General features: G+C 37.9%; 1 protein-coding gene and 1 pseudogene across 3 annotated transcripts in view; one reads left to right on the forward strand and one right to left on the reverse strand.

Moving 5' to 3' along the window:
• The window catches only part of SERPINI1 (serpin peptidase inhibitor, clade I (neuroserpin), member 1), a 77742-nt gene that overhangs the window by 19436 nt on the left and 33225 nt on the right, over positions 1-25081 (forward strand). The window lies entirely within an intron of this gene.
• LOC107184739 lies at positions 3156-3443 on the reverse strand (annotated as a pseudogene).

The following is a 25081-nucleotide window of genomic DNA, read 5'->3' on the forward strand; positions in this document are numbered from 1 at the left end:
CTATTCCAACCTAGAATATGTTCTTCCAAGCTGGGGAAATGTTTTTCAACAGCAACTAAAGTACAGTTTTGTTTCTAAGTTAATAATAAACATGCATTGCGTGCCTTCTTTCTGCCAGGCTCTGAGCTCACATGAATGATCATTTTCTCTCTTCATCGTCCTAAGTCTTTCAAGTATTGGAATTTCCCAGAACTTGGCCATAGACTGTCTCTTCTCCACACTCCCCAGGAAATCTCATCCTCCTGAAAGGATGACTTACATGTGCTGAGCACTCCCAATGGTATCTCTATCCCAGATCTATACTCTGAACTAGCCTTGTATATCCTTAATTTCCCAAGTAGATGTCTCATAAGTATCTCAGATGTACCAATCCAAAACAAAATCCCTGATCCCCATCTCTCACCCATCTCTGTTCTTGGTCCATTCTTCTCTTTCTCAGGGAAGGGCACCTCCACCCACCCATATGGTGTCATCCAGACTCACCCTTCCTTTCTATTACCTATGTCCTGTTCAGTCTACCTCTTCAATAAGAATATCCACAACCTATTTACTCCTTTTCTGTCTTAATCGCAGCCATCTTAATCTGGCCACTATTTCCTTTCACCTAAATCAGCAGTTCTCAACCTGTGGGTCGCGACCCCTTTGGGGGTCGAACGACCCTTTCACAGGGGTCGCCTAAGACCATCGGAAAACACATATATAATTACATATTGTTTTTGTGATTAATCACTATGCTTTAACCCCTTCCCCAACAATTTTTTTGTTAAAAACGTTTCTTTTTCAGACTAATTTTTTTATTTTGGTTCTATATAGTATTTTTGATGCTGGTTATGAAAACAGTTTGTAACTCGTCTTCCTATAAACCATATTTTTTTACCATATTTTCTTAGTATACTCGTCGACGACTGAAAAAGAACATTTTGTGAAAACGAGTATACACGTTTCTGCCGGGGAAGGGGTTAATTATGTTCGATTTGTAACAATGAAATTGGGGGTCACCACAACATGAGGAACTGTATTAAAGGGTCGTGGCATTAGGAAGGTTGAGAACCACTGAAATCATTGCAATCACCACTCAATTTGTCCTGAGGCTTCTACTCTAGATTCCCTGTAACCCTTTCTGTAAATAGCTTGTCAGATGTTCTGCATGTAGCCCTGCCTGGTTTGACTCAATGGTTAGAGCGTCAGCCCCAGGACCTAGGGGCTTTGGGTTTGATTCCTGATAGAAGTGTGTGCAGGAGGCAACCAATCGATGTATCTCACATCTATGTTCCTCTCTCCCTTTGTTTTGTTTTGTTATTTTTTTTTAAGTTCTGCATTTAGGAGAAAAAGCAACATCCTTGCTGCTTCCAGAGCCCTACAGATCTGCCCCCAACTACTTAACCCAGCTTCCTGTTTCCCTTTTGTTCACTGATTTCTTTCAGCACCTTCTTAAATCTCTTTCCTGCCCTCAGGCCTTTGTTTTTCCCTGTATCTGGAATACTGCTTCCCTCCTAACTCACTCATCCTTTAGCTTTTCAGTATAAATGGCATGCTCAAAGAGGCCTTCCGTGGTCTCCCCCCCAGTCTAAAGTAGGCCCCTGTGATTCTTTCTCATTATTCCCTCACATAATGCGTGAGCATGTTTTCTTCATTGCATTAACACAGTTTGCAATTAAATACTCCTGTGTGTTTATTGGATTGATTAAGCTCCATAGGCAGGGCTCCTGTCTGCTGTGCTCCTCACTGTGTCCAGGGCCCAGTACCTACTGGATGCCATCTGCTTAAAGTGAACAGCAGTCTATTGTGGATGTTGGGGTTTGAAGAAAACCAGATTGTTCAGAAAAGGATGTGATGATGAGGAGTCTCTGAAAGTGGGCATATAGAACATGGAACACAGGCTGGTCTCAAATGTTGTCTGCATTTTGGATGAGTTCACTTTTCTGAGCCCTTATCAGCGGTTCTCAACCTGTGGGTCGCGACTCCTTTGGGGGTCGAACGACCCTTTCACAGGGATTGCCTAAGACCATCGGAAAACACATAGATAATTACATATTGTTTTTGTGATTAATCACTATGCTTTAATTATGTTCGATTTGTAACAATGAAATTGGGGGTCACCACAACATGAGGAACTGTATTAAAGGGTTGTGGTATTAGGAAGGTTGAGAACCACTGTCTTAGATTGTAAATTTTTGAAAGCAGATTCTTTCTTTGTTCATAGCTGTATCACCAAGCCTAGGAAAGTGCCTGGAAAACAGTAGATGCTTAATAAGTACAGGATTTGTTGAGTGAAAGAACTTCTGTTTCCTCTTTTGTGAAGTTCCTTTCTCCTGACACTGAGAGGTTTAATGAAATAAATCATTGAAAGTGCTTAGTACATAGCAGGTACTCAATAAATGCCAGAAATACTATTGATTTTTTTTTGCACCAGTGATTCTCAAAAAGCCCTGGGGCCCCCAAGAAGATTGATAATGGGGGTGGGGGTGGAGGGAGGGGATGTCCACTGAGATGGCTGCATTAGAATAACCTCTGCAGCTATTTGCAAACTATCTAAACTTGTTCCTAACCTCCACTGCCACTTAGAGTGGCTATTTTTTTTTAATCTGTAATAATTGTCAGTTTTATTCCCCTGGCTGAGGTGATTTGAGGTTTCCTTTTAAAATTTATTTCACCAAGAGTTTAGGTGTTCTGTTGCCCTTATAAGCTGGTTGCAAATTGTTTGATTCTTACTTATTAAAAATATGTAATTCTGTCTGTTGCACATGTTCATTAAAAAGTACATACAAGCAAAAAGAAAATTCACACCACACAGAAATAAGCACAACTGAGATTTTTATGTATGAATGTACGCATACACACACACGTACATACTCAGTTTGGGATTTATCCTGCATATGTGAGCTGATACTAAATATGCTGCTTTGTAACTTTGTGATGTTTTACTTTACACTATGGAATGAACATATTTTCATGCATATGTGGGAAACTTCCCAATTGAAAAATAGACCTGGAGAATGGGTCAAAATACAAAAATTTAGTAAGAAGCTGGTAAGAGAGAAACTACCTAAAACAACATCCCATCAGATGTAAAAGATACATCAGAAAATGCTAGCAGAGAGAAAGCAAGGCCAGACTTCACCATCAGACAAAAAAAAAAAAAAAGAATTCAAAGCCTAAAGCAGGTAAGGATGGCTACGTGAATGTCTTTGCTTCGAATGCATCATCACAAACTTGTTTCCGACTCCTTATTTCTTCTCAAAGCCTTTCCAACACTTCAGGGTCCAACTGCCTGAGGGAGCGTCCTCTGTAAATCCCTGGTCAGGTTGAGTCAGCCTGCTTCTGAGTTTCCTTCTGCTTTGGGTTTGCACCTTCCTCAGGGGTGCAGATTCAGAAGGGCAGTCTTCCTCAGCCTTAGGCATGTTCTGTAGTTTTCCTTCATCTTCTTCACAAGACTTTTGCATGTTGAGTATTTTTCTCTTATTTCCTTTTTGAATAAATGAATCCTGCAGAGATTCAGGGGATTTTTCTCTCTCTCTTCCCTCACTTGATTTGTGCTGATCAAGAGTCCTGAAAGGATCCAGGGCAGTTTTCTCTTTCTCCAGCAGTAGGGATTTCCGGAGTGGCTCTTTTTAAATATATTCCTCACTAGAGGCCCGGTGCACAAAATTCGTGCAGTTGGGGGTGGGGGGGTCCCTCAGCCCGGCCTGCCCCCTCTCGCAGTCCAGGACCCCTTAGGGGACATCCACCTGCCAGCTTAGGCCCACTACCCCTGGGGATTGGGCCTAAGTCAGCAGTCAGACATCCCTCTCACAGTCTGGGTCTCTCGCAGTCCGGGACCACTCACTTTTTACCGCCTGCCTGCAGCGGAGGCAGGAGAGGCTCCTGCTAACGCTGCTGCACTCACCAGCCATGAGCCCGGCTTCTGGCTCAGCAGTACTCCCCCTGTGGGAGCGCACTGACCACCAAGGGGCAGCTTCTGCATTGAGCGTTTGCCCCCTGGTGGCCAGTGCACATCATAGCAACTGGTCATTCTGCCGTTCAATTTGCATATTAGGGTTTTATTATATAGGATGTGTGCTGAGGCAAAGGTTGTCTAAATCTTGCCTAGAACCATTGTCACTTGGTATAATAACTGAAAAATGCTGTTGGCTGTCTATCGGGACTGTCAGTGTTGTTAGGTAAAAGTATATCTATGAAACTGCAATGATGATATTGTGATGCTACTGTCTTTCTGTTGGTAAAAAATATCATAATGTGTTTGTAGAATGTACCTCTAGCTATATTACTTTGGATTTAATTTTAAATGCAGTTACTAGTGCATTTTTTTTAAGGAAGGAGGGAGGAGTAGATTTCTTACTCTCCAAAATCATGTAGTAACCTCACTTCAAGCTCTTTTTACAAGGGAAATATTTATATTCCTAATGACTGAGGTTGGAAAAGACTCAGTTATGCCACATTTACCTTCATTTTATCTCAGTTTAAGAATTTGTGATCTCTGCAATCATTTTTATATCAGTTAATTAGGCATGAAATCCAGAAGGGAGAAAGGGATGAGGGTTAGAATCACCACAGGATGTCCACAAATCCCAGAAATACGTGAAGTGAGAATCCATCAACCGATAGAACCACACATTACAGCCAGACCTTGGGCTACGAGACACAGAGTCAGCAATTGGAATAGATGAAAGTGCCTCTTAATGCCCTCTACTGGTCTATAATTGTAAGATGTTTGCAAGCATTTGGATCATTTATGCAATTGAAATATTTAAGCAATTTTGAGTGCCCTGTTTCTTTGGGGCATATGTTCTCATAAGTTTCTAGCATGAAACTCTACCTTCTGCACTATATGGGGGCTGTTCAACTTTGAATATTTTAAATGTCAACATAGAATAACATTAAGTCTATAACCTGGACTTAAGGAAATCCACAGTGCAAAATCTGAATTTACACAAATTTGGGACACACTGGGAATGCCACTCACCAGAGTAATGTGTTAGAAGTAAAACTACTTGTGATAGAGCTATATTCAAGAAGGGAAGTTCATTACACACACCCTCATTATTTGTTTAGTTACAACAAACTCCCAGATTCGATCAACTAAATTCCTTAGTGTTCCTCCACTGCAGGATTGCTCATCTTTCATTGCTGCTCTGCAGCCCCACCATAGAGTCCGGGCTTAAAATGGCCTGGTCCCTCTCCTCTGCAGCCCCAGTAGCTGCTTGCTGCCTTGATTCCCATCAGCACTGACCACCTAGTTGGTCCCCCTGACTTGTTTTCATCCTTTCCTGCTGCTCACAAACATCTTTGCTGACTCTTCCCTGCAGCCCCAGGCAGCTCAGTGAGCCATTCTGTTGTCCGAACTGGTATTTCCAAAACATAGTCATTTAACGAAATTCAATTCTTCCCTCACTTTTACTTTAGCCTTTTAACTCTCCCAATAGGTTACTGGGTCTTACCTCTCACCATAAGCATTACACATGTAACTGCACATCTACATGGGTTTATCTGTAGGGGAAAAGGTATACATTGTAATCAAGATATATTTCAGGATGCTACTTTGGAAGCAATTTCTAATTAAGAATCTATATGTTAAAATCGATTTACAAATGAAAATCAGTTCTTGTTTTAATAAAAGATGACATGATAGTCTTAGACTCCTTCAAACAAGCCCATTGTGGTAGAGCTATGCTTTGTAAAAAGATCTGTTATTTTAGGTTAAGGGCTTAGGAAAGGTAGCTAGCTATAAGAGGTCTTTGGTTAGTGCTAGAACCTGGCTGCTCACTCTTGAAATTGCAGTAAATATAAAATGTGAATTTGATATTATGGCATAAAGCATCTTTTTTAATATCTTGGTTTTCATCTGTGTTTCACTTTTCTCTGTAATCTCAGATTCTAGTACTAATGAAATAGTTAAGTTTTAGTTCAATAAACCTAAAGCCTATATTATTAACTACTAAAAAAAAGTAGGTGTTGCTGATTTTCTAACATTATTTCCTCAATTAAACTTTCAAACAAGTCTCTCTGTCCATCACTTAGGCATCTTTCTTAATTTAGAAGATGTAGATATTCCCCTTGTCATTAATATGGTCATCAGAAGCAATTTCTAGTCCGCCACTACAATTATTTTGATTTTGATTAGTCAAAAGAAGACCCCCCAAAAAACTAAGTAAGTGCAATATGCGACCAACTGTCACCTCCGATTTAAATAATAATGCATCACTATAGATCATTTCAAAGAGAGCTTATGGGACCAAAACCAGGACCTAAGATTGAAGTTCTCCATAGAATATAATAGACAGTCAGTAGTGCTATGTTTCCCTGAGGAGATATAAGATAAAAATAACAATAATAATGTATTCTGAGTCTCAGCTCACTCTTCATTATGTCACAAGTCTAAGCCACTGTGTGAAAAATAGAGTTGGTGACTGTAAATGAGGTTTTCGACCTGTAGGGAATCAGTTCTGTGAGATTCAGTATTTAAGCAGCTACAAAGGATTTGTTAAAGAGAAAAGTGCATCTATTACTAATTAGGATATTTTGAGAGAAAGACACATTAAACAGCAATTTTTTAAAATAATCTAGTTAGTGAATCACAGTATTCAATGACTTTAGTGTTGGAAAGATCAAAGACCACCCTTCCATTTTACTGATGAAGCCCAGAGTTTTTTCTGAGACCACCTGCAACAGTGCAGCTTCGTGAAAAGAACTCAGTTCTACCATGCTGCAAGATCAGTGTTTAATTGTTGCTCACATCCATGGTATTTGCACAGTGCTAGGGAATATCATTCAAAGTATGAGTCTGTATGAGTCTGTGATGAATTCACAAGTGCTTTTATGAACAAACATGATCATCTGTCTGTTGCACAGGGATTTGTGTTATACATATCACACTCAAAATTGATTCTCTGTGTTTTCAAAAGTTCTCTCTCATTAAAGTAGCCTAAAAATCTAATTCTCTCTCTCTCTCTCTCTCTCTCTCTCTCTCACACACACACACACCCCATGAGATATAGTTATTAAATTCATAATTATACTTCTTGCTGGTCTCTGTATATTCACATTAACCAGGAATATAAATATCCCTAATCACCTTTCTTGCCAATTGCCAGATGGCCAAACCTCCAGCCAGAGTATCAGTGCCTGGGGTATTCAGTACTCTGAGCTCCTATCACCTTATAGGTCTTTTGTCTTCATTTGGAGCTGGTGTCTGGATCTGGTATCCTGTGTGCTTGATACCCCAGACACTTTTTCTTCTCCAACGATACATTTTAATTTTTTTTCATATCCTACATATCCAAACAGGCATTTCTTGGGGTGAATTATTTTTAGCAAGACATTGATCTATGTGAGTTGAACCATCTAAAAAGATCATAGCAAATTGTCCTAGATAAAGTAATGAGAGCAATGGACTATAACTCATAGAATAAAAATAAATACTTATGAGTTCATACCCATAAAAACAAATAATTTTAATACATAAATAAATGAGAGAGAAGTGATAGCTATTCCATAAAGTAGAATTCCAATTGGCGAATGTAGAAAGAATGATGCAAGTAGAAAAATCACTATTTAGCAAAGACCACATTTATTGTTGCAGATAAGAATAATCAAAGGTTGTTAAAATTAGTGGCCACAAAAGTATGAGAAATAGGATACCTGCATAGTCTTAATGTATGCACCCACAGATACTTTTTTTTTTAAGTGCAGGAGAGTAAGGAGACATGACAATTCAATACAATGTGGGACCCTGGGTAGTATCCAAACCCAGAAAGGGAGATTAATGGAATAACTGGAAAAATTTTAATAAGGTCTATAGATCAGTTAATAGTATTATATCAATGCTAATTTCTTAGTTTTATAATTCTACATCAGTTATAATTAAGATGTTAACATTTGGGGAAACAAGGTAAAGGGTATATAGCAACTTTTGTACTGTTTTCAACCTCTTTGTAAGTCTAAAATTATTTCAGAATTAAAAGTTTAAATATTTTAAATAAATAAAAGGCCATAACACTTTCTGATAATTGAGTGGCCCTCAATAAAAAAAGACTAAGAAGAGATGGGGATGTTTCATGATCCACACTTGACACAGGAAACAGATGCCAGCCAGTGATTTGCGCAAGGCCGCCCATTACAGAGCCAGGTGTTCTGTTAGATTCCCTTGTCCTCACTGTGGCTCCTGCATTCTCATAACTACTTTACAAGGAAGTTGGAGAAGGGATTATTATTCCCATTCTATAGACTTGGGAAAGACAATTCCAGCAAGAGTAAGAGATTTGCTGCTTAGTGAGTGGTGGAGTTGGCACTCAAATTTAAGTCTTCTTATTCTTAATCAGTTTTCATTTATATTCCATAAATGTAGCTATTTCTCTGTCATTTTTTATGTGACAAACGTTTGGTTAGAATCTTCTAGGCAAGACATGCACTGAGCACCATTCATACAAAAATAGAAATGACTTTGGGGTGGGGGGGACTCTTCAATGAGGTGAGATTTGAAAGAGAAGCAGAAGTATCGATGTGACTTCCTAGGAGTGATGCCCCAGGAGAAAGGGGGATTGATGGTTCAGGGGAGAAGGGTATCGAGGAGCCATGTTATAAGGAGAGGACTAGGATCTGAGCACAGGTAGGGGCTTGCCTCAGCTAGAAGCAGGCAATTCATCTATAGGAAAAGGAGAAAGGCAAAGTATACGGGTACAGATGCTTTTAAATGGGGACCTATGGTAGTGGAGGCTGTGGAAATTTTTTGATGGATTCCCCTTTCTCTATGAAATAGCATACAAGGTCATTAGCTGAGTGCAAGGCTGAGAGCAGGCACTGGAGAACCTGCCTTAGATGTATTTGTCTCTGCATTCTACTGTATTTGGTATTTCTGCTTAAACATATGGAAATATCTTATGCACGTACTCTTGCCAAAGCAGTGTTACTCATCTTTGGTTAGAATTAGCTTGGAAAGTAAACTGTACAAGTAATGAATTTTGAAATATAAATGAATACAGATTGAAAGGCTTCCCCTCTGCTCCCATTTGTATTGCAAATTTATTCTCTCAAAATTATTTCATGCTCTGAATGTCACTGAGAAATTTAGTGGATCACAGCTGTGCACCCCAGAAGTGGGTTTCCAACCATAATTTAATTGAAAGGATCATAACTAAGTTTCACCATATGCGGTTGTCAGATGTAATCAATGCAATATAAGTTTGAAGAAGACATTATTGAGTGTATCAAAGCACATTTCATAACCATTGAAAGCTACCATTTATGCAACAGAGATCACTCTAATGTTTTATGAAATTAGAACATCAGTAGAATATATACCTCTTAGAGGGTTAATATAGAATGAGTAATTTTGGTTAAATGATAATGTACTATTTAAAGACATTTATGTCAGATAATAAAGGTATTTATTACTCACCACTCCTCCACCCTATTACATCAATCAAATCTGTAAGGCTAACATGGCTTCTAGTTTTAATACTAATACAGTTGATGATACATTTGAAAATTGATACAATTGGGAATTTAATTTTATTAACAGAGAACATGGGCAGATTTCTCATCCATAAAGTAGAGGCCCATAAAGTTTTAACCTGGGGCCAGTGAAGGGTTTAACACACTGAAATTGCCATCACTGAACTTCTGGCTTGTTATTTAGAATCTTTTAAGTCTCAAAGCTGTTGAACCTCAGAGGCTAGTCTTGCAATGGATAAACGTTATAACAAAACCAGTGATCCCCAAAGTCTATTATTCCAATGTCTAAAGTCAGGCTCAGAACAAAAGATCACACCTGAGAAAACCATTAGAAGCACTGTTTTCTTCCCATCTAGGTTGGGTTGAAAAGGATTCTGTATAAGCAAAATTGTGCATCAGGAGTAGCTGTTTCGTTGGTATTAAATCTTGTTCAACTACAGATGTATATATTCTATATGCCACCAAACAGTGGCACTCCAAAGCTTAAGATCCAAGACTACCTACCCCATAGAGAATAATCATCTTGAACTTGGCTACAATTATTTGCAGAATTGTGATGAATGAATTAAATGTTAATGCCTTCAATGCCGATGATGTTGAACTGATGCTCCGCAAGGACTAATCTGAACACATGTGTGAAACCAATGAAGGAAACACAGACAGATATTTTGAACTATGTAATCTTTGGCCAGATTAGATAAATTCAGGAGAGCTGTTCCATTTAAATAATCCATAGGGTTTCAGGAGGTTAAGAGTTGTAAAGTAGTCAAGAGCACACACACACACACACACACACACACATACACACACACACAAAATTTGGGACCACACTACCAGAACTAAGGAATCTCCTATTAACAGCTCACAAATTTAAGCTGAGGCATTATGTTCAATCCAGGACACAGTGTGAGTGCTGGAGGCCACACGTATTCTCTGCTCAGTTGTCTTCCGCTGTCCTTGTGCCAGAACAGCATGTGATGCTAAGAGTTCCAAAGTCAGGCGGCACATCTTCCCTTGACATTAGTCATCCAGCCAGAGGCTGGCTCTTCTACCAGAATCACTAGAACTTCGGTAAGATCCAACTGATGGCAGCACACGGAGGAAATGATGAGGACAGCCAGCTGAAGCACAGACGTATACAGGCAGCAAGACTAATATAAGCTTGCTAGTGAAGCTTACGTAGATTCTAAAACAATCCCCAAAGCAAAGCTAATGTGAAGAAATGAACATGTACTCTTAAACAGCAGCCTGTTAGTGGCCTTGCCCTGGTGTATGGGCACTGAATGCTTACAGAGAAGTAGTAAAAGGGACCTCAAGGATGCTGGGATTCAAGGCCAATTCTATTGTACTCTCGCAACCATTTTCAGAGGCTGTGTTACCACCATCACTACTTAGAATGGAATTCCTAGGAAGCAAGCATCCTTTTTTTTTTCTTTCTCTTATCTGAAACAAATAAGCAAACAAAGAAAAACCCTCTCTCTGTTATTCCCTTCTCTTGGCTACTCCTGATTTCTCTGTTCTTCAAGAATTGTCTTGCTCAGTTTCTAAATCCTCTCTTTTTGCTCTTCCTCATCTCAGTTTGATCAAGCGTTCACCCGCTGTCCTTCTCACCCTCTCCTTTACCTCTGTGTTGGATTCTTGCTGATCTTTGCACCAAACAGATACACTCCTTCCTTAGACATCTGTTCTTGCTAATCCCTGGCCTCTGACCCCAGTTTTCAGTGGCTTGCTTCTTCCTTGAAACCTTTGTTCAGAAATCACCTATGTATGCAGCCTTCATAATCTTTTTATTTCAAGTTGTAATAATTCTCTCAGCCCCTCATTCTTTTATCCCCTTTTGATGAGTTGTGTGTGTTTTTCATAGGATATGTATCACATTATTTTTTTTTAATCCTCACCCAAGGATATTTTTCCATTTATTTTTAGGGAGAGTGGAAGAGAGAGTGAGAGACAGAGAGAAACATCGATGTGAGAGAGACACATCAATTGGTTGCCTCCTGCATGTACCCTGACCAGGACCGGGGAACCTGCAACCAGGGTACAAGCCCCTGACCAGAATGGAACCCAGGACCCTTTGGTCTGCAAGCCGATGCTCTATCCACTGAGCAAAACCGGCTAGGGCTTTATCACATTCTAAAATACCATATTAGTTCATTTTCTAAATAAACTTCACCACAGGGGTTTTGGGTGTTTAACAGGCAATACGAGATAGGTCTCCTCTGCAAACAAGTGAAATGGCCATGACAAGGATGTTAGGGGTCTGGGCTTTGGATCCAGCCCTGTCCGACTCTCTGCTCACTCACTATAAGCTGTGTGGTCGGAGGCTCTCTACCCTCTCTGAGTGTCAGTTTGCTCATCTGTAAGTGCAGATAACATAGCTAAATCGTTTCCTCCGCAGACGTGGAGAGCAGTCTTAGGCCAAGCAACAGGAGAGGCCCAGAGCCCAGAGCGGGACAGATGTGGTTCCTACCTCATGGGGCTGGCAGTCTAGGGAGGAAGTAGATAATAAACAATAATCCTAGAAATGAATGTAAACATCACAGCCACTCGATTGTAAAGGAATAAAGGAGCTGACTTGACAAGTGCCTTGTTTGTAATTAGTTCTATGTCCCCATTTGCCTCAAACTATAACTGCCTGTTTTAACCTCAGTTTTACTGACAGGCATATCCTAATTAGTAGCCTGTCCACTTGGTGTTCACATTTGAATGCATCTAACAATCACCTGAAATACCTCTTAAGACGGGCAACTGGGGCCCATGTCTGGAATTTCCGATTCAGGAGGTTGGTAATGTGACCCCCAACCTGCATTTTCCCCATCTCCCAGGAAATTCTGATACAGAAGTCTCCAGGCCCACACACTGTGAAGTGCGGATTTCGAGAAATCATTTTATTGTCATCCTTTTTAATAATAGGTTATAAAAACATGTAAAGCCATGTCATTCTGAAATAAATTATGCCCTCCCAGAAGCCATTCAGTCTAGGGCTTTTGCCTCACGTTAATGATATTAATGATCCTTAGAGGCTATACACACACTAGCTAATCATCCGGGATTCTCTATCTTGAAATAACTCACCCCCCTGAGGACACTTTTTGTTGCCTAGCAGCTTGACTGCAAAAAACACTCGAGCCTTTAAAAACGCCATCCATTTTCATGGCTAAAAACTGAGGAACAGCAGAGAGAACTACAACCAAAAAGAAAATTGACCACAGAGAGCTTTCCTGCCACAGACACTGAGAAGGGCCATCAGCAGATGGGGCTGACCGCTGCCATCACGAAGCCATGCAGATTCAAGCATGAACATAATTTCACTCTGTTAATATCATTATGCCAAGGCAAATGATGTTGAAATATGATTTGTGGCCATGTTTTGCGATAAGGTCATACACCCACAAAACTATCTCTTAATCAGTAGTCATAAGGTAAGTTATATATTATCCAGTTCAGACTTGCTGAAGGCTGGAAAATCTGGCTTGCATGTTCAAAACAAAAGCACACCAATGGCAATTTATTATTTGTCTTTTAACCACAGTAATCTTACTGTTTGTGACAGTATGGATGAACCTGGAGAATTATTACGCTGAGTGAAATAAGCCAGTCAGAGACAAGTACCATATTATTTCACTCCTGTGTGGAATTTAGTGGACAAAATAAAATAACAGACAAAACAGAAACAGACTCATAGTTACAGTGAGCAGAGGCTATCAGAGGAGAGGGGGGTTATGGGCTTGTATGAAAAGGTGATGGGATTAGGTAGAAAATTAAAAAGAAATTAAAATAAGTTCAGAGGCATAGACAATAGTATGGTGATTACGAGAGGGGAAGGGGAGGTTGGGCAGAGGTAATAGAGGATGAAGCGGGGATGAATGGTGATGGAAGGAGACTTGACTTGTATTGTAAACACACAATACAATATACAGATGGTGTATTATAGAATTATACACCTGAAACTTATATAATTTTATTAACCAATGTCACCCCAATAAATTCAATTAGAGCTACATTAATATAGTTAGCTGCCTCCAAGGAGGAATTTGTTTTCGGCATCAGCATTTCCTAGACATCTGCAATGTATCCTGGTACGTATTTCAGCATTTTGTTTCAGATGGCTTATGGTAGTTTCTCTAGCATATATCACATACATCCCTCCAGAATCTACAAGAGCAAGTTAGTATTTTTGAGATGTTTCAAGGGCATCATCATTAATATCCAGCACCAGGTGCTGATACACTGATCCTCACAGAAAATGCCTATAGATGGTAGTGTTAGACTTTAAGGCCTTATGACAGATACGCATAGTTTTCATCTGCTATGAGAACAACATCTTCTGTGGCTTCTTCCTTAAGTCAGTGTGCCTGTCTCCATTAGCCCCTTTCCCAAGTTTTCCCCTTTAATTGCTAAAAATGGGAAAACAAAACAAAGCAAGCATGTCTCTTAGGATTGTATATGGAATAAAATGAACAGTCTGGAGTAGGGACCATGGCATTCCCTTCTGAGTTAAGTACACAAGTTTCAATACAAAATGTGTATCTTTATGGATTTTTAATTTTGACTTTAAAAACCTTAAAGATGCCGAAACCGGTTTGGCTCAGTGGATAGAGCGTCGGCCTGCGGACTGAAGGGTCCCAGGTTCGATTCCGGTCAAGAGCATGTACCTGGGTTGCGGGCACGTCCCCAGTAGGGGATGTGCAGGAGGCAGCTGATTGATGTTTCTCTCTCATTGATGTTTCTAACTCTCTATCTCTCTCCCTTCCTCTCTGTGGAAAATCAATAAAATATATTTTAAAAAAAACAACCTTAAAGATTTTGCTTTCCCTAGTTTTTCAGTTGCATTCTGCATAAAAGAAGTCATCTAATATTGTGACCTTTCCATAAGTGAGATAGAACATAGCACCAATCCTAGAGATTACAGGCATCCTATATAATCAAAGCGTAGTACGCAAATTGTCCCCTCGACTGGGAGTTCATCTGGGAGTTAGACCAGGGAGGTAGGGCTGGGGGAAGGGAGGGAGGCTGCATCCAGCAGCTGGAGGGACCCTACCAGTGCACAAGTTTTGTGCACTGGGCCTCTAGTATTCTATAATTTCTAAGATGTTACAGCTTTTTTTGCCCCCATCCATTTTTTTTCTACAAGTCAAAAGGCCTTGAGGTCATTCTCTAATACTGATACAGTTTAGGACTTAATATTACTTTTATCAATCTGATGAGTGACTAATCATACCTGGGCATAATTTTACTGTAATTCATAATTACCAGTTTTGTGTGTTTAATGGCTATTTAAAATCTTTGTGCTGAACTATCTATTCATAACCTTTTCTAATTATAATGTTTCTGTTGGTTTTATTTAGTTACAGAGATTCCATATAGAGTAAGGAAAATTATCCTCTAGTCTGTAATTGAACATTTTTCAGTTTTTCACTTCCTTTTGACTTTGCTCATATGATTGTTGCTGTGAAGATTTTTTTATTTTGCATATTTATTAATCTTTTCTTTAATGGTTTCTTTGTCACACTTAAGCCTTCTCTGTTTCAACACTATATATATATGTATATAATACACACATAAAAATTATATAAATAATGCATATACATATATACAATATATGTATATTATATATGCATATACACACACACATAATTTGTATATATGAAACACACACACATACACCTATGAATATATGTTTTAAAATTTTCATGATTTCTCCCTGGAATTTTAAAATTTCATTTTTAGGTTTAATGTTTGATCCATCTGGAATTTATTTTGTTTTAAAGCACAAAGTAATTATCCTCTTTATAGGCACTGAGTAATATGTGTCTACCCTATTGATTTTACATGCTAAATTTTATCATATACCAAATTATATTTTTCACCATCCTATTCCAATTATTTTAGGTCTTTAATGTACTTTACTATCTCATCACTAGCCCCAACCCCCAGAATTCTCCTTGCTAATCCTGCTTCTTCTTTTTTCTACATAACTTTTAAAAGAGCTTGTATATGTTTTTAAAGTTGCTATTTTTATTGATATTGCATTAAATGTATGGAATAATATAGGCAGAACTGGTATCTTTGTGACATTGAATATTTCTATTGAAGAATAAAGTACCAGTTTCCACTTATTCTACTCTTCTCCTCCAATTGTCTTATAATTACCTAAATGGTTTATACAGTTTGTTTGTTTCAACCATTGTCCAAATAAAATACAGGCATTTCAATGTGTTGATATGTCTCTCGTCTCTTTGAAGCCATCTGTCTCCCTGCCTTCCTGACTCTCATTGCCTTTTACTTCTCCATTTTATTTGTCGAAACGGAATCAGTTGTCTTGTGGAGTTTCCCACCATCTGGACTGTGCTGATTGCACTCCCATGGTGTTCTTTAACATGTTTATCTGCCCTTATTTTGGGAAAAATGCTACATAGGAGATGAACTGTTCTAGTCTCTTTGTGTGTATTCCTCAGCAGCATTTCAATTTCACTTGTGTAGATCTTTCAAATACCTACGGGCCTTAATGATATAACCACCACTACGGAGGGCAGTTTGGCAATGTTTATCAAAATTACAAGTACTTGTGTCTTTTGGCCTAGCAATTTAATTCCTAGGAATTTATCCTGCAGAGATAATTGCGCACCTGTGAAAGGATGTATTTCTGAAGTTACTCATGGCATCATTATTTGTAAGAGCAAAAGATTGCAATAATCTAAATTCCTCATGGTGGGAGACTAAATAGGTAAATTATGGCATCCCCATACAGTGAAATGCTGTAAAGCTAATTTTTTTAAAAAATGAGGAAGCTCCTTATGTAATGATAAGAAATAGTTTCTAAGATACATTGCTAATTGAAGAAATGAGGGTGCAAATGAGTATGTATAGAATGTATATGATGTTATTATTTCTGTAAGAAAAGGGTAAATACACATATGGCCTATACATACACATCTCTGGAAGATACCAAAGAGAAATTGGCTGACTAGGGAATGAGAGAGTGTGGGAAAGAGAATCTACATGCCTTTTCATACCTTTTGAATGTTGTACTCTGTGAATGTTTTAACTATTTAACATTGTTAGTTTAAAAAGTTTGTATTGTTATGAATTATATAGCAGGTTATATTTAAAGATTATTGTAGCATTGTTTGTCTTAAATAGAGTCAATATGTTAAAGGGAGTTAGATGACATCTAAATATTAAACAGTAAGGAAGCCATCTAAAACTGAGATAGTGCTCTCTCTCTTTCTCTGTCTCTCTCTCTCTCTCTCTCTCTCTCTCTCTCTCTCACACACACACACACACACACACACACACACACACACACACACGGTCTTGTAGAGAGAATTCCTGCCCAACAGGGGCAGCATGTCAGAGTAAACATAATAAGGGATTTGAAGTCTTCAGCCAAAAGTTCAGATCCCCTTTTTATTCCTTAGTAAACTTAACACTACCTGCTCAAACTGGGGTTACCTTCTGGCTTCTTATGAAGATCAGCTAATTTGTATTATGTCTAGATGCCTGGCCCATTATATTATTTCAGCTCTAGAATTGGTCTCTGGGGTAAAAATTGAAGTCAAAAGAAATATATTGTATAGGAAAAATTTCTTTTTTCAGTTTGAAACTTAGGTGTTCCTATCATGTTCTTAAATTGTATTAATAATTCCCTGCTTCCAGCTCCAGCCACTCACATGTGGACTCCTAAGCAACACTAGAAGTGAGAGTGAATGACAGGTATCCATCCCATCCTACTTGGGCTGCCTCTCTTGCACTTGTCTCTAGCTGAGCTTTGACTCTCATTGTTTTTCTTTTTTCTTTCTTTTTAAATACATTTTATTGATTTCAGAGAGTAAAGGAGAGATAGAGAGAGAAACATGAATGATGAGAGAGAATCATTGATCAGCTGTCTCCTGCATCCTCCTCACTGGGGATTGAGCCTGCAAACCTGGACATATGCCCTGACCAGGACTCGAACCATGACCTCCTTGTTCATAAGTTGACACTCAGCCACTGAGCCACACTGGCTGGGCTGTTTTTCTTATTGAGTCTATAAAACTGTGTATTTAAAATACAGATCTACAGATCTACTACAGCATAAGATCTTTTAGGCTTACAACCAACCTAATGCCCATAGTTCAGTCAGTCTCTGCAAGGCCAATTATCTGCATCTTTAAAACAAGTTGAGATAACGATTTAATTGTATTCAATTTACGTATAGACAAGTCTCATCTCCAAGATAGACTCTGACACATATCTTGGAGCCCACAAGAAGCAAAATGAAAAGCCAACATCCTTGCCTGCACTTCACCGTGACTCTTCTGAAATCCTTCAGTGAACTAAGGAGAGCAATGCACCTTAATGGTGTGCTGGGCCGTGAGCGCTGGTGCTCACAATATGAGATCCATAAAATATCCCTCCCGTTTTACCTGTCCAGTGATGGAAAAGCCTTAAGCTGCTCTAAGGAGATTAATAAAGGACAATACGGGACAATTTCCTGTCATTAAGGACTGTTGAACTTGGAAGAGATTCAGAAAAAAATAATTAAATCCATTTCTCTACAGATCGATGAACCTAAGAGTCGTTGGAGTGGTTTAAACTTTGCCTTTCGGAGAGGCAAAGTTTGCCCCTCCCCATTTTTTCCTAACCAACATTAAAATTGGCTGATTTCCTTGGTTTATCTTTCTACACACTTCCTAAAGGTGTTACTATATCGTACATGTGGTTCTGAACATTACAGAGAAATGTAACCAGAATACTTGCACAGAGCCTTTTTATCTACTTATGTTTTTCTTGATAGCCCACACTCTGCAATAAAAATCGCAGGTGACCTTTTCAGTCATTCACAGTTTTGAACAGGAAGAGGAAACCAAAGCTTCTTTTAGAAATCCCCGATTACAGTGGGTGTGGCAGGTTTATAAATAGAGTTAACAGGTGGATATTTTTAGGGTAGCATTAATACATCCCTCACTCACAGGGAAAATTTGTGTTTTAAGTTTATAGGAACATTGCAAAACAAAGTAGTAAAATTATTTTTGACACGTTCTCACTTTCACTTTCCTTGTGGTCTACAATCCTGCAAAGAACCGTTCAAAAAAGTAATGTATGTAACTTCATTTCCCCAGGGGACAGTAAGGGTGAGCCACGAGTATTTTATGTGTGTGTGTGTTTTTTTTCTTTTAAAGAAAGAGCCACCTAATTTAGGTAGTTGTTTTTATCACTTAGAGAGTTTCTTCTGTCAGTTTCTAGCATTTCTAAACAAGGTGAAAAGAATTCTGAGGAAATCATAACAATATCATGTTTTCCAAATTTCTTAATTAGTATGTGTTTTTAAAATATGAGATATTGTGACTTCTGAAAACACTGAAACAACTGTATGAAATATAAATGAGCAAAAACAGCATATGAGAGTTCTATTCTTCAGCCTGGCACACAGTGAATGCTCAGTAAGCAGTAGGTTGAAGCATAGGAATTTGCCCATAATTGACCACTGTGACTTACAAAAATGGTAATTCACAAGATTAGACCTAATATTAATAACCTTCCTTATTTACCTTGGTTCAGAATCCCTTGAGCCTAAACCATTTTACTGAAAGAGCACTCAGATCTTGGAAATATAGTTGTTACCTAAGATAAGAGAATAGCTTTGTGTGATCTCAGTAGACACTGAGGCAAAGTGAACCTATACATTTCATCTCAGGAGAGTTTCAGGATGTCCTCAAATTCTACACATGATCATATAAAATCAGGGAAGAGGGTAAAGCTAAAGGAGCAGAATAGCAGCAGCTGTGAGGGCTGCATTATAGTGGGGAGATATAGAATCCAAAAATTAAAGGAAGACAGAAACACAGTAAATATAACCCAAATGTAATTTAATATAAATAAATAAATATAATATAATAATTGATATAAATACAAATATGCATACTGAGTAGCTGAGACACATACACTTTGGCCAACAGCCCTGACTACTACTCTCCTCTCTTAGGGTACCATCACATTATAACAGTGTTCTCACTACACAAAAGTGTTCTCACCATACAGTTCTCACTATGCAAAGCTGGCGTTGAATACTCTGAACATCTTTCTGTGAGAAATTTTTTTCTTTAGGTTTGTACACTGAATAACCTCTCTGAATATTTTACCTCATTTCCCAGCCCTTCAGGATACACTCAAGCATTAGTGAATGGTTGGAAGGTAAGTCAGGCTGCTACTCCCACCGTGAGCAAAATAATTGAGAAACTGCCTTTACATCTGGGTATTTTTAGATTTTCTGGGATCCAGCCAACTTTTTAAAACTTTATTATACAAGTGCCATTTCAATATTACAAGATTAGAAAATCCAGTACTTTTTTAAGACTCTGAATGAAAAATCAGATATCTCTTTAAACAATGTACACCTAACTCATAAAGGGAAATACCAGAAAGGCATATATCTTGTGCTGTCTTGTTCTCTCTGGACCTTAGCACCTAGCACTGGGCTGATATGTAGTTGGCAAGGACAAGTCTTTATTGAATGAATGAATGAATGAATGAATGCAATTCTATAGATTGCATTCATCTTTGAGTTTTATCATTTTTAGCATATATATAGTAGCTCATTAAACATCCTTTGTATACAAGGAGCTTCTCAATACAAATGACTATTTCCTCACCTTTAAAATGAGGGTCTGGGTAGGAACATGCTACAGTCTTGTAAACAGCTAAGCACACAGGCTGGGAAAGAGAGCTATTAGTATAGATTTCTTGCAACATTAATGGGCAAGCTAAAACCATTAATGACTGGCTTAGTTCCAAAATGGCCTTGGGCCACACATGACCTTGATTGATGATGACTTTTTAACAGGTCTCTCTGAAACTACTCATTGAATTTTGCCTTGGAGCTGGTGTGTCACTTGTTTAGCTCTCCTGACAGTATTCCAAAGGAAATCATTCATTGGCAAGCACAAAAGCTCCAGGATTGTGCCAAACAGAATTACTCATTACCATTTTATGGAAAGTTCAAATCACATTTGCAGGAGGGATGGGGACCTACCAGCTCACTGCTTTTGGTTGGCATTTTTATTTGCCCCAGTAATCACCAGCTTTAACCAAAAGCCCTCGGAATTCCAAATAGAGCCTCTTTATCAGTTGAGATCTCCTGAAGAAAGGGAATATGGTTCTGAATAAAACATCTTAGGTAAGGAGACATCTTTTGTGGAGTTCATGCTACTAATTTTTCACTGTCTGTTTTAAACACTTGCATTATGGGCTACTTAGTCAAGAACCAGTGTTATGAAGAGTAGATCTGTTTAGCCTTCTTCCAGCCCTGCACCATCAAATATGACAACCACTAGCCATAGGTGGCTATTTACATTAAGTAAAATTAAATAAAATTAAAATTCTTGTTTCTCACTTGTACTAAGTCACATTACAAGTACCCCATAGCCACCAGTGGCAAGTATACATATGTAATATTTCTATCATCTGTTGGGCCACATTCTCCTAATATTTTTGAAGGACACAGGGTAATCAAGAATTTTGCCTTTTAATTTTAGAATTTTCTTATGGCCTATAGTGAGAAAAGATTTAGCCAGAGATTTATTTATTCAGCATCTAGTTATTGAGTCAAAACAATTTTCCAAGAGGTTATCTTTGCTGTGGAATGTTCTTGAAGGTCTATGACCCTGACTTCCTATTAGATGTGTCCCACGGGGGCCACTGTGAAAACTCAGAATCTACTTGGAAGCCTTGGGTACCACCAAAAACAGAATCGTCTAAGTCATGATTTATCTTCATTCCCATGAACCTCCTCTTGAGGCTGAGGAGTTCAGATAATATATTCATATATGCCAAAGCACTTTAAAAAGTCTAGGGAATTTTAGTACCACATTTCCCTCTGTTGTTTTTCAACATTTCCAGGACTGGTTAGTTCCTAAATGAGGGCCACCGTAGACTCTTCCAGTCCTAAACTTACTCTTGGATGCTTGCAACATACCCAAGAACTATAGGCATGTAGCTAGCTCAGTGCTAGCTGCTCTGTGATCAGTAATTCCAAGCCACAGAGTACTACTCCAGATTTTTTGGAGTACCACTGGCACATTACCAATTGAACCAATAATTAAGGAATATTCAGTGATTTAGAAAAGGCTAATATTTCAGTTCTTTTCTACTCTGATTACTTGAGTTTCCCATGAAAATAAGTATTTCTTGAAAGAAAAAATTTAACTTTAAAAATTTAAAGGATAATTATTTTTTAAAGGTTTATAATCTTCTCATACAAATATAAAATTATAAAAATGAAAAAATTTTATTTAGCTCATTAATTATTGAGACAGCCAATAAGATGTTATAACGAATTCATGAGAGAATTCAAAAAGCAGTTGAAATATAAAGTCCATCAGGAATACTGAATACATTTGCTTAACAGATGCAAAACTGGTCAGTATCCACAGGACAATAATCAATTGCATTTAACCATACATGTACAATTTAATTTTTATGGACAAGAATCATTTGCATCACTCTCAATTATCTGAGACTTAGATAGTTGTAATATTGTTCAAAGACAATGAAGGGTCCCAAACCCATAGAGTCTGATAGCCTGGAATGGTATGTTCTAGATAATACATCGCTTTTCATCAAAGACACCTGGTAGTCATCTTGGTCCATTTTCAAGTCTTTCATAATTTTTTTTTCTGGTAAATTAAATATTTATAGGTTACTTTCTCTCATATTTCTGTACCTTTGATTTATCTGGCCATTTCTTTCTTGTTTGAGAGATACCTGGTGAGCTTTTTGCTTGATTCAATAAACAGGAAAAAGATTATAAAGATATATTTTATTGACAAGTGTAAGAGAGTATGGGAAGAGTCACAGTGGTCTAGATAGCTGGAAGGAGAAGACAAAGAAAGAGAAAAAGATGAAAGGATTAAATCATGTATATAATAATTTTATAGATGTTGAGATTATAGAATTAAACCTCCTTGTAGCCTTTATTTCTTTGGTTCTAACCCCTTCATTCCAAGACACATCTCAACTTAGTAACACCTTTTTGGGAAGAAAAATTTTAAAAAGAAAATAGTTCTTTCTGAAAATAGCACAATGAAGTATATTTATTCAGACCCTAACATATTATGCCCTTAATAACCAAACTTTGAGCCTTCTCAACATCCTTCTGATTCACTTTTGGCCATCATTTATCATATGACATGCTACTTTTCATAATGGATTTCCTGATCAAAACCTTTTAGTACCTTTGTGATTAAAAACATAATCTTAAGTAATTCCAAAGTATGTCTTCGGTGTATTCTCTACATTTCCATTTCATAACTTACTAATCTTCCCCACACCCTTACCCACCACACATTTATACAGCTAATTTAGAAAGTTATCAGAAAGCTTTTGACAGTTTAATAACTGTGTGATAGTCTTTCACAAAGCATGCTTTGCTCCTTCACCTTCCTTGCTTTCAAAACACTGATTTATTTTGAGAGATTTGGCAAATTCTTCTGCCTTTAAAATTGTGCTACTTGATGTCCAACAGAAAGTTATTTTGTATATATATCCTGAGAACAAGAGGTTTATCTCTGGCACAAATTCATCTACTTGCCTGTGTCTTCTATTCTTGGAACCTTTGTAAAAACATTTGGTTGTTGTTTTACAAGAAAATCAGTTGGTTCATTTCTCAAGTTGATGCATAACTTACAATAAATTTACACCTACCTTTCTGTTCTCTTCTGCATATGTGGTCCTTTTTCTTTTCAGTGCTGCCATTATAGTACAGTCCTTTGAGGACAATTCTAGATCCAAGTTTAGCCAAAACTCCACAGTGGAAGGCAGTGCCCATGGAAATAAGTCAAATGAGGAATCAACGATAAGCAAGTAGCTGAAACTTCACATTTGTCCAGGCTATGACACTTACACAGGAAATGACAACAGTGTCACAGCTTGTCTCTCTGAGCAATAGCTGATTTCTTTGGACATTGATTGCAAGGTTTATTCCAATTTCACAGAAGTTAAAATTAGTGGTGGGGAGGAACACCATGTATGATAGAATTGAGGAAATTTGCTAAATTACAGATTGCTAAAATACCGATTGTTTTAGAAGGTAATGACTCTTTTTTTTGTCCATATGTGACAGGTTCTTTAACAAATTTCCCAGCTTCTTGGCTGACCTAGGTTAACCCTTTCTCTTAGTAAATCAGGAAACAAAATCCTGGAGACTTCAACCTGTTCCAAATTTCACCACGTGAGCTATTGCTAACCAGAGTTACAACAGTGGTTTCCAGGCACCGAGTGCTAAACCATGGGGGTGGCAGTGGGGAAGGGAGTGAAACTTCATGAATTCAAATATATCCACTTTAAAGGGCTGTCTAATTTTTATGGTGACATGTTCATTCTTTTCTGTGACTGGTGAGTTTGTTCTTTTATGTGGCTATTATTATTATTATTATTATTATCATTATTATTATTATTTTGCCTCCATCCCAATGTATTTACTTGGTAAAATAAAAATTTAGCATCCCTCTATTGGTTCCTTCAATTAAAAAAAAATTACTAGTCCTTTACATGCAAAACTCTGAGAATTAATAGGCCAAAGGGCTTCAAGACAGTGTTCTTGCATTAGGCATCTCTCTTAATTATTTCCTATGGCTGTGGTTTGTAGTTTGTGTTCGTTTTGCTGGAAAAATCACTTTCTTCAGCCATATTTCTCAGCTGCATAAGAAAACCTTTTTTTCTCAACTCACAATTTGAAACAGTTTTTATATCAAATAACTGGGTTCCCCAAAACAAAGCAAGTTGCATTTATGAATAATCCATCTCTATAAATAAGGATACTAGGGGAGTTTTAAAAAGACCATCTTTTTATTGTGCTATCTTTTAGTTTTATGACTCCTCAGACCTCATTTACAAGATTTACTTCCTGACCTGTTTCAATGAAGTGTCTTCTAAAGCAGTATGCATGCACACAATGCCCACAACTTACCCTACCATGGGCAACGGAGAAGAGAAATGCAAGAATTAATGGCAGTTTATTTACAGTGTAGCTATTTCTGCCTTTTCTAGCACAACAGCACTGTCTACTCTTCTAGGATCTGCAGATCCTTGTTTTTATGCAAAGGCATTTTATACAGAAGCTTGAAAATAATGAATCTACAAAATAATGCTCTAAGTGAAAGTAACTCATTTTGGAGTGTGTTATTATGATTAATAGTGGAGCTCTGGCATTTTGTAGACTAATGTTAATACAGCAACATTTGGGTAGCACCTTTTGTGATTTTTCAAGGTGGTGCACTTGTTTGTTAATGCATCCCATGTCCAGCCATTGAATTATGCCAGCATTACTGACAGTGCCACTTTGTCAGGCTGGAAAGATGGTCTCAGACTCAATAAGGAAACACTTTATCAAAAGGAATAAAAAATGGAAATGAGCTACTACCTTTGGGCTCAGATTAAATTAGCCTCGGGAATTTAGAAGCGACTGCTACTCTTGTTTTTCCTTCTAATGCAGCATTGTGGATCTTTATATCTCATACTCTATTAATTCAGCAAATATTTATTTGGCACCTACTATGTGTAATGTATTAGGACATTAGGTGCTTATTTTGATTATCTGATTATCTTAAGATATACAAAATGAATGTATTCCCATTTGTGCCTTCATAAAGTG

The sequence above is a fragment of the Myotis davidii genome, unplaced genomic scaffold (assembly GCF_000327345.1).
Source record: "Myotis davidii unplaced genomic scaffold, ASM32734v1 scaffold1307, whole genome shotgun sequence".
NCBI classification, from domain to species: domain Eukaryota; kingdom Metazoa; phylum Chordata; class Mammalia; order Chiroptera; family Vespertilionidae; genus Myotis; species Myotis davidii.